General features: G+C 39.7%; 1 protein-coding gene across 2 annotated transcripts in view; it reads left to right on the forward strand.

The window, feature by feature from the left end:
- Positions 1-15,833, forward strand: part of PRXL2A (peroxiredoxin like 2A) — a 57,557-nt gene that overhangs the window by 10,862 nt on the left and 30,862 nt on the right. The window contains exon 1 of one of the 2 annotated variants that reach the window (XM_058188865.1): positions 11,670-11,886. The exons of the other annotated variant lie outside the window; for it this stretch is intronic. The gene's annotated coding sequence lies outside the window, so the exon portion shown is untranslated. Of the gene's footprint in view, positions 1-11,669; positions 11,887-15,833 lie in introns of those variants that run through there. 2 annotated transcript variants of the gene reach the window in all.

Consider the following 15,833-nt stretch of genomic DNA (forward strand, 5'->3'; position numbering starts at 1 on the left):
TACCGAGTTCCTGCAACTGTTCTTCATATGTTTTAGCCTCCAGTCCCCTAATCCTCTTGGTTGCTCTTCTCTGCACTCTTTCTAGAGTCTCAACATCTTTTTTTACATCATGGCGACCAAAACTGAATGCAATATTCCAAGTGTGGCCTTACCAAGGCATTATAAAGTGGTACTAGCACTTCACGTGATCTTGATTCTATCCCTCTGTTTATGCAGCCCAGAACTGTGTTGGCTTTTTTAGAGCTTCTGAATTAAATCAGAAGTTTTGATTTAATTGTTGTTTAATTCGCAAATCTTCTGGAATCTTCTCCAGAACAACAAGTCTACTGATGGGCTTTTTAAGAGTCTTGCTTCACTTAAAGTGAGCCTGGAGGTATTTTTTTTTTTTTGTCTTATAAACTGCAGGTTGATTGAATAATTAACAATCTTTGTTTAATGCCTCAGCCTGAGCCTTCGGGTTAGATTTCTGCTATTATTGGGCTTCAGTTCAAATCTGAATTTAGAGAATAAATTCTTTCTGACTCAGTCTACGGAATAATTAGGGACCGACTATACAGGCAGTTTTCGACTGAACAACAGTTCAGTTAGTGACTGTTGAAAGTTACTGCAGCACTGAAAAAAGCGACTTACGACCACTTTTCACACTTACGACCGCTGCAGCCTCCCCATGGTTGCGTGATCAAAATTCAGAGCCTTGGCAAACCGGTTCATGTTTATGACGGTCGCAGGCTCCCTAGATGCGACCTTCTGACGAGCAAAATCCATGGGAAAATCGGATTCACTTAACAACCAAGTTAGTTTTTGTGCAAAACTGGAAAGCAGAGAAAATACCTCTGGAAGGAGAAATTATTAGAAAAATTTTAGATTGTGCAGAAATGAATAGATTAACTTTGATGATTGAAGAAAGAGAGGATTCAGAATATTTGAAGATATGGGATAAATGTTACTATTGGTTAGAAGAAAGGTACAGATAAGGAATGGATAATTATGTAAGAAAATAACGTATTTGTGGAAAAATGGTAATAATTCAAATTGAAGCGAAGAAAGAAGACACAGCAAAATAAGGGAGCCAGGAAGAAAACACCGAGATGTCACACGGAAGGAATTGATGCTTTAAATGTACGTTTGTCTATAAAATAAAAAAATAAAAATAAAGGTACAACATTTACAGCACAATTGATGGTCAGTATATAAATATATCTCATAAGATTGCCAGCAACAAGTTATAGTCATACAGTCATAAGTGGAAAGAGATTGGTGATGGGAACTATGAAACGATTAATAGTAGTGCAGATTCAGTAAATAGTCTGACAGTGTTGAGGGAATTATTTGTTTAGCAGAGTGATGGCCTTTGGGAAAAACTCTTCTTGTGTCTAGTTGTTCTGGTGTGCAGTGCTCTATAGCGTCGTTTTGAGGGTAGGAGTTGAAACAGTTTATGTCCAGGATGCGAGGGATCTGCAAATATTTTCACGGCCCTCTTCTTGATTCGTGCAGTATGCAGGTCCTCAATGGAAGGCAGGTTGGTAGCAATTATTTTTTCTGCAGTTCTAATTATCCTCTGAAGTCTAAATGGTAACAAAGGTAAGGAAAAAAAATAGCACGTAGAAATGTGGCAAAAAAAAATATGTATATAAAGGCGCTTTCTCAAAAGGCAACTGGACTTTCCTTGTTTTTCCTTGAAGACATTTTGCTTCTCATCCAAGAAGTTCAGAAGTTCAGAAGCTTCTTGGAGGAGAAGGGAAACGTCTTCAAGGAAAAACCAATGAAGTCCGGTTGCCTCTTCAAAAAGCTCCTTTGGGGCAACTGTGGCCCAGGTGACGGAGAATCTCTGTTGACGTTCCGTACAAATAGCCAATAGATATTTTTTCTTCTTTTTCTTCTATAAATTTTATTTATTTATTAACTTGCTTCAGTTTTTAAAAAGGCAAATTTAAAACTTTAAACCAGTTTAGATGTTTTCTTCCAGCTAGACTGAGTTCCTGTAGTATGGTGCAGGTTCTCCTGGACTTACAAACGTTCATTTAGTGACTGTTCGAAGTTACAACCGCATTGACAAAAGTGACTTACGACCGTTTTTCACACCTACGACCGTTGCAGCATCCTCATGGTCAGGTGATCCAAATTCAGATGCTTGGCAACTGACTCGTATTTATGAAGGTTTTAATATCCTGGGGTCATGTGATCCCCTTTTGTGACCTTCTGACCAGCAAAGTCCATGGGGAAGCCAGATTCACTTAACAGCTGTGTTACTAATTTAACAACTTCAGTGATTCTCTTAACAGCTGTGGCAAGAAAGGTCATAAAATGGGACAAAATTCACTTAACAAATATTTCGCTTAGCAGCAGAAATTTGAGACTCAATAGAGGTCGTAAGTCGAGGACTAACGGTAAATAGAATAGAATAGAATAGAATTTTATTGGCCAAGTGTGATTGGACACACAAGGAATTTGTCTTGGTGCATATGCTCTCAGTGTACATAAAAGAAAAAATACCTTCATCAAAGCTTTCACTACCAGTTCTCTTCCCAAACTTTGGTCACTAGCCACAGTCATCCCCATCTTCAAAAAAGGAGACCCCAGCTTAGTCGAAAACTACAGACCGATCTCCCTTTGCTGCGTCACCTGCAAAGTCATGGAATCTATCATCAATCAATCCATTACCTCACACTTAGAAACTAACAACCTACTCTCCAACAAACAATTTGGTTTCAGGAAAAAGTTATCATGTAACTTACAACTTCTCCACTGCAAAAACATATGGACTTCAAATCTAGATCAAGGCAAATCAATAGATGCAATCTACATAGACTTCTGCAAAGCTTTTGACTCAGTAGTACACGATAAACTTCTCCTTAAACTAACATCCTATGGCATCTCAGGACCCCTCCACAAATGGATATCTGCTTTTCTGTCTAACAGACAACAAGTGGTCAAAATTGGCAATGCTTTATCAAATCCTGTTCCTGTCAAGAGTGGCGTTCCTCAAGGCAGCGTCCTTGGACCAACACTCTTTATTCTATACATTAATGATCTTTGTGACCATATCTCAAGTAATTGTGTTCTCTTTGCTGATGATGTCAAACTATTTAACACCACAGACAACACTTCTATCATTCAAAACGACCTTGACCATCTAACCGCTTGGTCTAAAAATTGGCAGCTCCAAATTTCAACCAGCAAATGCTCAGTCTTACATATAGGAAAAAAGAACTCTAAAACTAAGTACATACTAGATGGACATTACCTTACAGACGACCCCCATCCCGTTAAAGACCTTGGAGTTTTCATGTCAAATGATCTAAGTGCCAAAGCCCACTGCAACTACATAGCAAAAAAAGCTCTAAGAGTTGTAAACCTAATTTTGCGTAGCTTCTTTTCCAAAAACACCACACTACTAACCAGAGCATATAAAACATTTGCTAGACCAATTCTAGAATACAGCTCGCCTTTTTGGAACCCTCACCACATCTCTGACATCAATACAATTGAACGTGTCCAGAAATATTTTACAAGAAGAGTTCTCCATTCCTCTGAAAACAACAAAATACCTTATCCCACCAGACTTGAAATCCTAGGCTTAGAAAACTTGGAACTCCGTCGCCTTCGACAAGACCTAAGTTTAACTCACAGAATCATCTATTGTAATGTCCTTCCTGTCAAAGACTACTTCAGCTTTAATTGCAATAATACAAGGGCAACCAATAGATTTAAACTTAATGTAAACCGCTTTAATCGAGATTGCAGAAAATATGACTTCTGCAACAGAATCATCAGTGCTTGGAATACTTTACCTGACTCTGTGGTCTCTTCCCATAATCCTAATAGCTTTAACCAAAAACTTTCTACTATTGACCTCACCCCATTCCTAAGAGGACCATAAGGGGCGTGCATAAGCGCACAAACGTGCCTACCGTTCCTGTCCTATTGTTTTTCTTTTCTTCTTCCTATATATGTTTATATGTGTATATACTATATAATCTTTTTGTATGATGTTGTGACAAAATAAATAAAATAAAAAAATAAAAAAAAATAAAGGTACAACATTTACAGCACAATTGATGGTCAGTATATCAATATAAATCATAAGGATTGCCAGCAACAAGTTATAGTCATACAGTCATAAGTGGAAAGAGATTGGCGATGGGAACTATGAAACGATTAATAGTAGTGCAGATTCAGTAAATAGTCTGACAGTGTTGAGGGAATTATTTGTTTAGCAGAGTGATGGCCTTCGGGAAAAAACTGTTCTTGTGTCTAGTTGTTCTGGTGTGCAGTGCTCTATAGCGTCGTTTTGAGGGTAGGAGTTGAAACAGTTTATGTCCAGGATGCGAGGGATCTGCAAATATTTTCACGGCCCTCTTCTTGATTCGTGCAGTATACAGGTCCTCAATGGAAGGCAGGTTGGTAGCAATTATTTTTTCTGCAGTTCTAATTATCCTCTGAAGTCTAAATGGTAACAAAGGTAAGGAAAAAAAATAGCACGTAGAAATGTGGCAAAAAAAAATATGTATATAAAGGCGCTTTCTCAAAAGGCAACTGGACTTTCCTTGTTTTTCCTTGAAGACATTTTGCTTCTCATCCAAGAAGTTCAGAAGTTCAGAAGCTTCTTGGAGGAGAAGAAACGCCTTCAAGGAAAAACCAATGAAGTCCGGTTGCCTCTTCAAAAGGAGACCCCAGCTTAGTGAAAACTACAGACCGATCTCCCTTTGCTCGTCACCTGCAAAGTCATGGAATCTATCATCAATCAATCCATTACCTCACACTTGAAACTAACAACCTACTCTCCAACAAACAATTTGGTTTCAGGAAAAAGTTATCATGTAACTTACAACTTCTCCACTGCAAAAACATATGGACTTCAAATCTAGATCAAGGCAAATCAATAGATGCAATCTACATAGACTTCTGCAAAGCTTTTGACTCAGTAGTACACGATAAACTTCTCCTTAAACTAACATCCTATGGCATCTCAGGACCCCTCCACAAATGGATATCTGCTTTTCTGTCTAACAGACAACAAGTGGTCAAAATTGGCAATGCTTTATCAAATCCTGTTCCTGTCAAGGTGGCGTTCCTCAAGGCAGCGTCCTTGGACCAACACTCTTTATTCTATACATTAATGATCTTTGTGACCATATCTCAAGTAATTGTGTTCTCTTTGCTGTGATGTCAAACTATTTAACACCACAGACAACACTTCTATCATTCAAAACGACCTTGACCATCTAACGCTTGGTCTAAAATTGGCAGCTCCAAATTTCAACCAGCAAATGCTCAGTCTTACATATAGGAAAAAAGAACTCTAAAACTAAGTACATACTAGATGGACATTACCTTACAGACGACCCCCATCCCGTTAAAGACCTTGGAGTTTTCATGTCAAATGATCTAAGTGCCAAAGCCCACTGCAGCTACATAGCAAAAAAAGCTCTAAGAGTTGTAAACCTAATTTTGCGTAGCTTCTTTTCCAAAAACACCACACTACTAACCAGAGCATATAAAACATTTGCTAGACCAATTCTAGAATACAGCTCACCTGTTTGGAACCCTCACCACATCTCTGACATCAATACAATTGAACGTGTCCAGAAATATTTTACAAGAAGAGTTCTCCATTCCTCTGAAAACAACAAAATACCTTATCCCACCAGACTTGAAATCCTAGGCTTAGAAAACTTGGAAGATATGACAAGACCTAAGTTTAACTCACAGAATCATCTATTGTAATGTCCTTCCTGTCAAAGACTACTTCAGCTTTAATTGCAATAATACAAGCAACCAATAGATTTAAACTTAATGTAAACGCTTTAATCTAGATTGCAGAAAATATGACTTCTGCAACAGAATCATCAGTGCTTGGAATACTTTACCTGACTCTGTGGTCTCTTCCCATAATCCTAAAGCTTTAACCAAAAACTTTCTACTATTGACCTCACCCCATTCCTAAGAGGACCATATAGAGGTCAAGTCGAGGACTAACGGTCATAGAACAGTCCTATTGTTTTCTTTTCTTCTTCCTATATATGTTTATATGTGTATATACTATATACTCTTTTTGTATGATGTTGTGACAAAATAAATAAATAAAAAAATAAAGGTACAACATTTACAGCACAATTGATGGTCAGTATATCAATATAAATCATAAGGATTGCCAGCAACAAGTTATAGTCATACAGTCATAAGTGGAAAGAGATTGGCGATGGGAACTATGAAACGATTAATAGTAGTGCAGATTCAGTAAATAGTCTGACAGTGTTGAGGGAATTATTTGTTTAGCAGAGTGATGGCCTTTGGGAAAAAACTCTTCTTGTGTCTAGTTGTTCTGGTGTGCAGTGCTCTATAGCGTCGTTTTGAGGGTAGGAGTTGAAACAGTTTATGTCCAGGATGCGAGGGATCTGCAAATATTTTCACGGCCCTCTTCTTGATTCGTGCAGTATACAGGTCCTCAATGGAAGGCAGGTTGGTAGCAATTATTTTTTCTGCAGTTCTAATGATCCTCTGAAGTCTAAATGGCAACAAAGGTAAGGAAAAAAAATAGCACGTAGAAATGTGGCAAAAAAAAATATGTATATAAAGGCGCTTTCTCAAAAGGCAACTGGACTTTCCTTGTTTTTCCTTGAAGACGTTTTGCTTCTCATCCAAGAAGTTCAGAAGTTCAGAAGCTTCTTGGAGGAGAAGCGAAACGTCTTCAAGGAAAAACCAATGAAGTCCGGTTGCCTCTTCAAAAAGCTCCTTTGGGGCAACTGTGGTCCAGGTGACGGAGAATCTCTGTTGACGTTCCGTACAAATAGCCAATAGATATTTTTTCTTCTTTTTCTTCTATAAATTTTATTTATTTATTAACTAGCTTCAGTTTTTAAAAAGGCAAATTTAAAACTTTAAACCAGTTTAGATGTTTTCTTCCAGCTAGACTGAGTTCCTGTAGTATGGTACAGGTTCTCCTGGACTTAAAAATGTTCATTTAGTGACTGTTCGAAGTTACAACCGCATTGACAAAAGTGACTTACGACCGTTTTTCACTCCTCATGGTCAGGTGATCAAAATTCAGACGCTTGGCAAGTGACTCGTATTTATGACGGTTTTAATATCCTGGGGTCATGTGATCCCCTTTTGTGACCTTCTGACCAGCAAAGTCCATGGGGAAGCCAGATTCACTTAACAGCTGTGTTACTAATTTAACAACTGCACTGATTCGCTTAACAACCGTGGCAAGAAAGGTTGTAAAATGGGGCCAAGCTCACTTAACAAATGTCTCGCTTAGCAGCTGAAATGTTGGGCTCAGTTGTGGTCATACGTCGAGGACTTTTCTGACCCAGCTTTAGCAGACGCAAGAAACAGACTCCTTGTCAGGAAAAACCCCTCTTGTGAATTAATGGCATTCACCCACCGAAAAGTCCAGGCAAGAATCCTGCAAAGTGTTAACAGCAGTAACAGACCTTACCAGTTCCTTGCGGATAAGTGCAAGGCCGTGAACGCTGCAAATTAAGTTCTGGCAAGCAGTCTTTGATACACGCAACACCATGAGCAAAATCTTCAGAAATACGAACAGTTGTCTCCTACGACCACCACTCCCCTTTCCTTCTCTTTATTCCCCAGCCAGGGAGGGGCCATTCAGCGTCCATGTGTGCTTTGCTTCCCGAGTCGACTCCTTGTCCTCCGTTGTTTTCCTCACCTAACAGCTTTGTGCATACAGGCTTCTGGAACAGGCCCCAGCTGCTCTTCCTCCTCACTCATCTCAGCCTCCAAAGGCAGGGAAAAGTCAGATGGCCCTGGCTCTATCTCTGTGTCTGACGCAGAACATCCAATGAGAGCCTTCCCCAAACTCCAGAACTGGCCCGAGTTCCTCCCCAACCTCCTCATCATCGGAGTCTTCCGCCACCTCCACTGGCAGCTGGTGGGCCACAACAAGGAAGGACTACCTGTGCTTATGAGAGAAACAACCTTCTGTTCCCATAGCTTCCTAGTGATATTGGATGTTGCAATTAGACTCTTCCTTCCTCTGCACATTTGGTAATGGAGAGTTGATCCTTCTATTGATAAACCTTGTTTATTGTTTGATGTTCCGAAGAATTGCAATATTTCAGCCTGTTTTGGAACACTGAACGAAGACTCGCCTTCTTCAAGAGCTTTAGAGGTTCCTATTTAATCGTTTTTGCGGTTTGACTGCCATCTTTACTGCATTTTACAACAAATCGGGGGTGAATTTTTTTTTATTTTGGCGTGGTGTTAACCATGAACTTCCAAATGAAACTCTCGGATGTTGATGCAACGTACTGTTTTTACTTATTCTCTTCTGGGTGAAAGTTTTACATAAAAGGCATCTAAATATAATTTTGCAGAGTTAGAAACTTTACAAGATGGCCTATTAACACTCGTAAAACAAGCTAAAGCTGTCACTAGCAGGCTAGCAGTACAGGGATATAAGTCAGTTCTGGGAGAAAAGAGCTGCAGAAGAGCTAACTTTGCTTCAACTGTTTCAGAGATTTAGAACGTAGAATAACAGAGTTGGAAGGGTCCTTGGAGGTCTTCTAGTCCAACCCACTGCTCGAGCAAGAGACCCCATACCATTTCAGACAAATGGGTGTCCGGACTCTTCTTAAAAGCCCCCAGGGAAAGAGCACCCACAATCTCTGGAGGTTCCATACAGTTTCTCACGTGTTTCTCATATACTCTTCATGACCACGGAGGTGGCTTTATAATGATCGAAGACGTGATATATAGTTGGATTTTCTTCATCCATGCAATTTTCTAGTTCCTCAAAATGGTCAAAGGAGGATGTAGTTCCTGCATTTGAGGACATATGACCTTTTTTTTTATTTGCATTTATATCTCACCCTTCTCCGAAGACTCAGGGCGGCTTACACTGTGTCAAGCAATAGTCTTCATCCATTTGTATATTATATACAAAGTCACCTTTTATTGCCCCCAACAATCTGGGTCCTCATTTTACCTACCTTATAAAGGATGGAAGGCTGAGTCCACCTTGGGCCTGGTGGGGCTTGAACCTGCAGTAATTGCAAGCAGCTGCTGTTAATAATAGACTGCATTAGCCTGTTGAGCCACCAGAGGCCCTTTTAATGCCTCGTGTGAATATTTTCTTTTCCCAGCTAACACAAATATAAACCTTATCATCAAATCGTCAACATTTCTTATTACAGACTAAGTGCAGCTTACAAATTAAGTTACAAGTAATCCTCAATTTACAATTGTTCATTCAGTGGCCATTGGAAGTTACACAGCACCAAAAAAAAAAGGGCCTGATGACCGTTTTTCACACTTATGACCGTAATGACAGCATCCCCAAGGTTGCGTGATAAAAGTTCAAAGGCTTGGTGACTGACTCATATTTACGACGGTTGCAATGTCCCACATGATCCTCTTTTGTGAGCTTCTGACAAAGTCAAAGCCAGATCCACTTAAAAACCAGGTTACTAGCCACACAATTGCAGTGATTCACTTAACAACTAAAATGAGGCAAAGCTCACTTAACAAATGTTTCACTTAGCAACAGAAATTTTTGTCTGAATTATGGTCGTAAGTCGCGGCTTAGCTGAATTAATTAAGTTAAAACTTACAAACCTCAATAGAACTGCAAGCTGGAGCATACAAAATAAAGTGTACAAGGGGAAAAGACACAATCACTTTTGCACTAGTTCGCCGTCAGCGAGACACCAATTTTAACAAGCTGCAAAAAAAAACTTTACGAAGAGTTACCTTGGGGGTTACACAATTTAAACTTGAAACATATTTTTTTTTAACCGTCCGAATGAGGTATGGGTTTCATTTTTTTAAGAGGTGCGGTAATGATTGCGTTTGACAGATTGACGGGTTCAGTCAGACAGTATTTTACAAATTAATCTTCCTCAAACAATATTCTTAGTGACAAAGCAGATAACTGTAAAGATAATAAGAGCTGAACTGGCTTTAGTTCAGTTAGTTGTTTCGGGGATCCTTGGAGAATATGTTATTTTTGGCAGGGGTCTCCAACCTTGGTCCCTTTAAGACTTGTGGACTTCAACTCCCAGAGTCCCTCAGCCAGCAAAGCTGGCTGAGGAACTCTGGGAGTTGAAGTCCACAAGTCTTAAAGGGACCAAGGTTGGAGACCCCTGTTGTAAAGGAACACCCAGCAACAACTTTTAAATTGTACTAAGAAGGCGTGCGTGTTTGCTCCTTGTCATTTCTGCATTTTTAGACAGTTCTGGTGCATCACTGATAACTTACCTTTCATGTCCACATTAGCAACAGAATGGTGCAGAATTAGAAGTTATCTTCATAATTATGTGTTTGAACCATCTTCCTTCTTTGCAAAGTATTTGAAAAACTGTTTTCAAAATTACTTAAGTAAAAAAAAGTATCGTTTTTTTTAAAAAAGGGGTTGATTTTTATCCACCTTGCTTTTAAAGCCATGGTATAATCACCTCAAAAACACACACACACACACACACATACACACAAAGAGTAAGTTGTGTTTAATTTAGTTGGCAGAAGGCCATTCTAAGCAACTCTTCCCTCATTAAATAAAATTAGGCTGGGAACGAAGGCTGAGAAGGTTTTCTGTTAAAATTCAGCAGTATAATCTGCAACCAAGATTTGCAATAATGCCAACTGGGGTTGTTTGCATTCCTGCTAGAATTGTTGCAAGTTAAGAATAGCAGCAAAATCTTGAGCGTATTCAGAGGCATGGAGTCCGGTATCACCACAATCAATAAACAATACAGAAAGATACAGTTGTTTAAATTGGCCTCCCCCATTTTTTTCTGAGCGTCTGGTGCTTCAACTCCCAGGGCATGAGGTCTCATCAGCCTTGCTCTAGAGCAGGGGGTCTCCAACCTTGGCAACTTTAAGATTTGTGGACTTCAACACGAGCAAAGCTGGCTGAGGAATTCTGGGAGTTGAAGTCCATAAGTCTTAAAGTTGCCAAGGTTGGAGACCCCTGCTCTAGGGATTATGGGAATTTCAGTCCAACTGAACTGGAAGATGTGATTGATGGATCAATTCCTTCCCTCCTTCCTTCCTTCCGTGAAATCCAGCAGGTTCTGACAGGTTCTGGAGAACCGGTAGTGGAAATTTTGAGTAGTTTGGAGAACCGGCAAATACCACCTCTGGCTGGCCTCAGAGCGGGGTGGGAATGGAGATTTTGCAATATCCTTCCCTCAACAATGGGGAGGGATATTGCAGTATCCTTCCCCTGGAGTGGGGTGGAAATGGAGATTTTGCACTGTACTTCCTCTGCCACCCCACCAAGTCACACCATGCCCACCAAGCCACGGTCACAGAACTGGTAGTAAAAAAATTGGATTTCACTACTCCTTCCTTCCTTCCTTCCTTCCTTCCTTCCTTCCTCACTCACTCCTCCCCTCGTCTTTCTTTCTTTTCTTTCTTTTCTTTTCTTCCTCTCTCCCTTTCTTTTCTTTCTCTCTCCTTTCTTTCCCTCTTCTCTTCTCTTCTCTTCTCTTTCTTGTCAAGCAGGCTGCTAATAATTTTAATTAACATTTGTAAGCCCAAGTGTGACACCACCTTTACATACTGGTGAGTCGTGTCTTAATTCAGATCTCTCCTTGTGATAGCCTCCCCCAAGACTCCCGATCCCTAGGGAACTGCGTCCTTTGTACAATTGTCTAATCACACAACCCTGTTTCCACACAAGGCGTGTTGGGTAAGATCTTGCTTGGAGCAACTCACTGGGGAGAACGGCAAGGTTCCTTTGGCTGGCAACCAACCTGACCTACCCATGTTTTGTCTTAAGAGGGGCTGAATTAACATCTCCCTGTTTGCTCAAGACTTTTCCTGCGGAACCTGCCTTCTGCTTGCTCAGAGAGCTTTTGACTTCTCAAAGGGGAAGGTCTTCAGGTCTCCAAGAGTTTAGCATCCATGTCAGAGCCGGTAGGTGTCTCCTTTTATTCCTATGATATATTTGGAATTCAGGCCAAACCCTGAGGACCGCCATAGCCTCCTCCAATCTATTCCATGCTACTTCTCATTCGTGTTTCATACTAGAAGGAAAGGCTATTTGATGGATCCCCATCTTGTCTTAAAATTTTCTGAATGTTTCCTCTTCATTTATAGGAGAAGATGCTTAGGTTGAATTATAATACAGCCATGCAAAAGGAATTCTGGCTGTTTGTCATCGAAAGCACCAGGGCTTTATGAAACCAAAATAATCCAGAAATTATTAAGAATAGTTAAGCATTTCTGCAAAGCCAAAACCTTAACACCGGAGCAGCATATAATGCAATAGAATTGAATGATAGAATATGTGCAATAGAGTGGAATTGAGGCAATGCGATACCCTGTATGGAGCGGTTAATACTTGTTTATTTTGCTTACTGTTGTTAAGGAAAGGTAGATTATAATGATAAATGCAGTGTTTTAGTTTTTGATGTAAGCAATGCGTGTTATATTTGGATTATTTTATTCTTTTTAAGTCAAAGTGATAATAGGATATGGATTTTATATCCTACAAAAAAGGTAGGAAAATAACAGGGAGAAAAGTGATTCTGCTTTTTGTAGGGGACGTTCAATATCGGTGGTGGTCCTTGATTTACAATGGCAGTTGGGACCAGAATTTCCATTGCTAAGCGAGGCAGTTGTAGAGTGAATCATGTCTGACTTTACAACCTATTTTGGTCCCAGTTAAGCAAATCGCTGCAGTTGTTAAGTGATTCACTGTTAAGTGAATCAGCGCTGTTGTAAATGATTGTACATTGAGGACTAGCTGCATAGCTAGTGCTTACACTTTCTCTCGTGTGGTCTGAAGTACTAGGAAGGTTTAACAGTTGTTGCAATGTACAAAATCCTCTGGAAGATGTATATAAAGGCAGACTAAGCTACTTTATCCAAGTTCAGACTATTAATTCATTGAAAAAAAAATTGGGGAAAAATATTGAATATTGAAATACTGGAAAAAGTGAAGAAAAGAGCAACTAAGATAATTTTTTTGGGGGGAATTTATACCCCGCCCTTCTCCGAAGACTCAGGGCGGCTTACACTATGTCAAGCAATAGTCTTCATTCATTTGTATATTATATACAAAGTCAACTTTTATTGCCCCCAACAATCTGGGTCCTCATTTTACCTACCTTATAAAGGATGGAAGGCTGAGTCAACCTTGGGCCTGGTGGGATTCGAACCTGCAGTAATTGCAAGCAGCTGCTGTTAATAACAGACTACTTTAGCCTGTTGAGCCACCAGAGGCCCTTAAAGGGCTGGAGACAAAAACATATAAATAACCTTTGCAGGATTTGGGTTTGGCTAGTCTAGAGAAAGGAAGGACTAGGGGGGACATGATAGTGGTATTCCAGTATTTGAGGGGCTGCCCCAAAGAAGAGAGGGTCAAATTATTCTCCAAAGCACCTGAAGGCAGGACAAGAAGCAACGGGTAGAAACTAATCAAGGAGAGAAGCAACTTAGAACTAAGGAGAAATTGCCTGACAGTTAAAATAATTGATAAGTGGAACAATTTGCCTCCAGGAAGTTGTAGGTGCTCCATCACTGAAGGTTTTAAAGAAGACACTGGACAGCCACTTATCTGAAATTGTATCCCACCAGACTTGAAATCCTAGGCTTAGAAAACTTGGAACTCCGTCGCCTGTGACAAGACCTAAGTTTAACTCATAGAATCATCTATTGTAATGTCCTTCCTGTCAAAGACTACTTCAGCTTTAATTGCAATAATACTAGAGCAACTAATAGATTTAAACTTAATGTCAACCGCTTTAATCTAGATTGCAGAAAATATGACTTCTGCAACAGAATCATCAGTGCTTGGAATACTTTACCTGACTCTGTGGTCTCTTCCCATAATCCTAAAAGCTTTAACCAAAAACTTTCTACTATTGACCTCACCCCATTCCTAAGAGGACCATATATGCGTATAAGCGCACAAACGTGCCTACCGTTCCTGTCCTATTGTTTTTCTTTTCTTCTTCCTATATATATGCTTATACCTCCTTATATTTACCCATATATGTGTTTATATATTATATAATCTTTTTGTATGATACCTACATATATTGTTGTGACCTCCAAGGTCCCTTCCAGCTTTATTCTGATTGATATAATCGGGTAGATGGCAGCAGCTATCCAACCTTGGCTGATCTGAAAAAACTTAAGCAAAGATTCGGCCTAATTATTCTTAGATGGACGACTGCAAGAAATCCCAGGGCTCCAGACCAGATGTGGAAGCCCAGAAAACCTCTCAGAAAAAGGGGCATAGCAAACGACTTTGCAGCCTAGGTTTTTTTATTCATTACACAATTAAAGTAAGGCATACTATGTGGCACAACACTTAAAATATTTTAAAATTTAAAACCAGGCTAGGTGACATGCAATCAGAAGAAAACTCAGAAAATACCAAGGAGCCAACAATTCAACCTTGGAGCCACGTATGTTCTCCATCGTGGCACCAACGTTGTTGTTCTTGTCAGGACAGTTTCATGGAAGGTCACCGGAAGTTGAGCTTGACCCAAGCTCAAGACAGATTTGCAACAGGGGAGACTTCAAAACATCTTCCTATTAGTTGTGTACTTCTGTGAAACCTCTAAAAAATCACAACATCAGTGAGTTCGGGGCAGGAGTGGGATTCAAATCCCGTCGCTACGGTTTGCTCGTGGGCGCTTGCAAACACGCCCAAAGCTTCTGCGCATGTGCAGAGATGTCCGAGTGGGTGGGTGGAGCCTCCCGCTGCCACCGCTGCCACCAGTTTGCCCGATGGAGGGCGAACCAGTAGCAACCCACCAATGGTTCAGGGTGGTATTGCCTCTTTCTCTTTGCAGATAGTGCCAAGCATGGATTAATATTACAGTCAGCAATTTTCCAGATTAATGATAGTCTTGGTGTTCCCATTACACATGTACGATTATGTGTTATTTTATGAGATGAACAAAGCTGTTAAAAAAACCCCTGCTTAAACACTGTCACAAACATTTGACAAGGAAATTTATATTTCAGGAAAACTGGGAATGATGGATGGTTCAATGTTTTTAATTTTTTGAACTACACGTTAGGCAGAAACTTAAGATCTATCCAAAGAATGTGAACCTGAATTGTGAAGTAACTAAATTAGGTGCAAAGAATTCCAAATATCTGGAAAATGCTTACATGGGAGAAGATTGGTTCCAGCATTAAGAATATTATTCAGCTGTTAACCAATTGTGGACACAAAATTTAAACCTTGGATTTCTTTTAAAAAAACCCACTAACTTCATAGATACTAGTTGGGCTAGAATTTCATTGAATGATGATAAGAGAAACAAAGTTTGCCTGGAGTTGGGCAGTATATACATTTAATAAACCATTATTTTGCATTCAGTCATAAGCAGTAATAATAAATTTGATGGGCGTAATGCTTAGGTAGCTAGTTAAGCTTCTGTACTTAGTTGTAAACCTAATCTTGCTAGCTTCTTTTCCAAAAACACTACACTACTAACCAGAGCATATGAAACATTTGCTAGACCAATTCTAGAATACAGCTCACCTGTTTGGAACCCTCACCACATCTCTGACATCAATACAATTGAACGTGTCCAGAAATATTTTACAAGAAGAGTTCTCCATTCCTCTGTAAACAACAAAATACCTTATCCCACTAGACTTGGAATCCTGGGCTTGGAAAACTTGGAACTCCGTTGCCTTCGACTTTTTTGTATGATACTTACATATATTGTTGTGACAAAAATAAATAAATAAAATAAAAAATAAATACTTCCAGCTTCACTTTTCATAGACTTGCCAGGAGACAACTTTTCTTCCATTAGCAGGTATGGGCTACCCCTTTAGAACCCAGAAAGCCTGGGATAAATCTGGATTAAAGTAGAGTTTGCCATTTGCTG

This window comes from Ahaetulla prasina, chromosome 6, assembly GCF_028640845.1.
Source record: "Ahaetulla prasina isolate Xishuangbanna chromosome 6, ASM2864084v1, whole genome shotgun sequence".
Classification (NCBI taxonomy): Eukaryota; Metazoa; Chordata; class Lepidosauria; order Squamata; family Colubridae; genus Ahaetulla; species Ahaetulla prasina.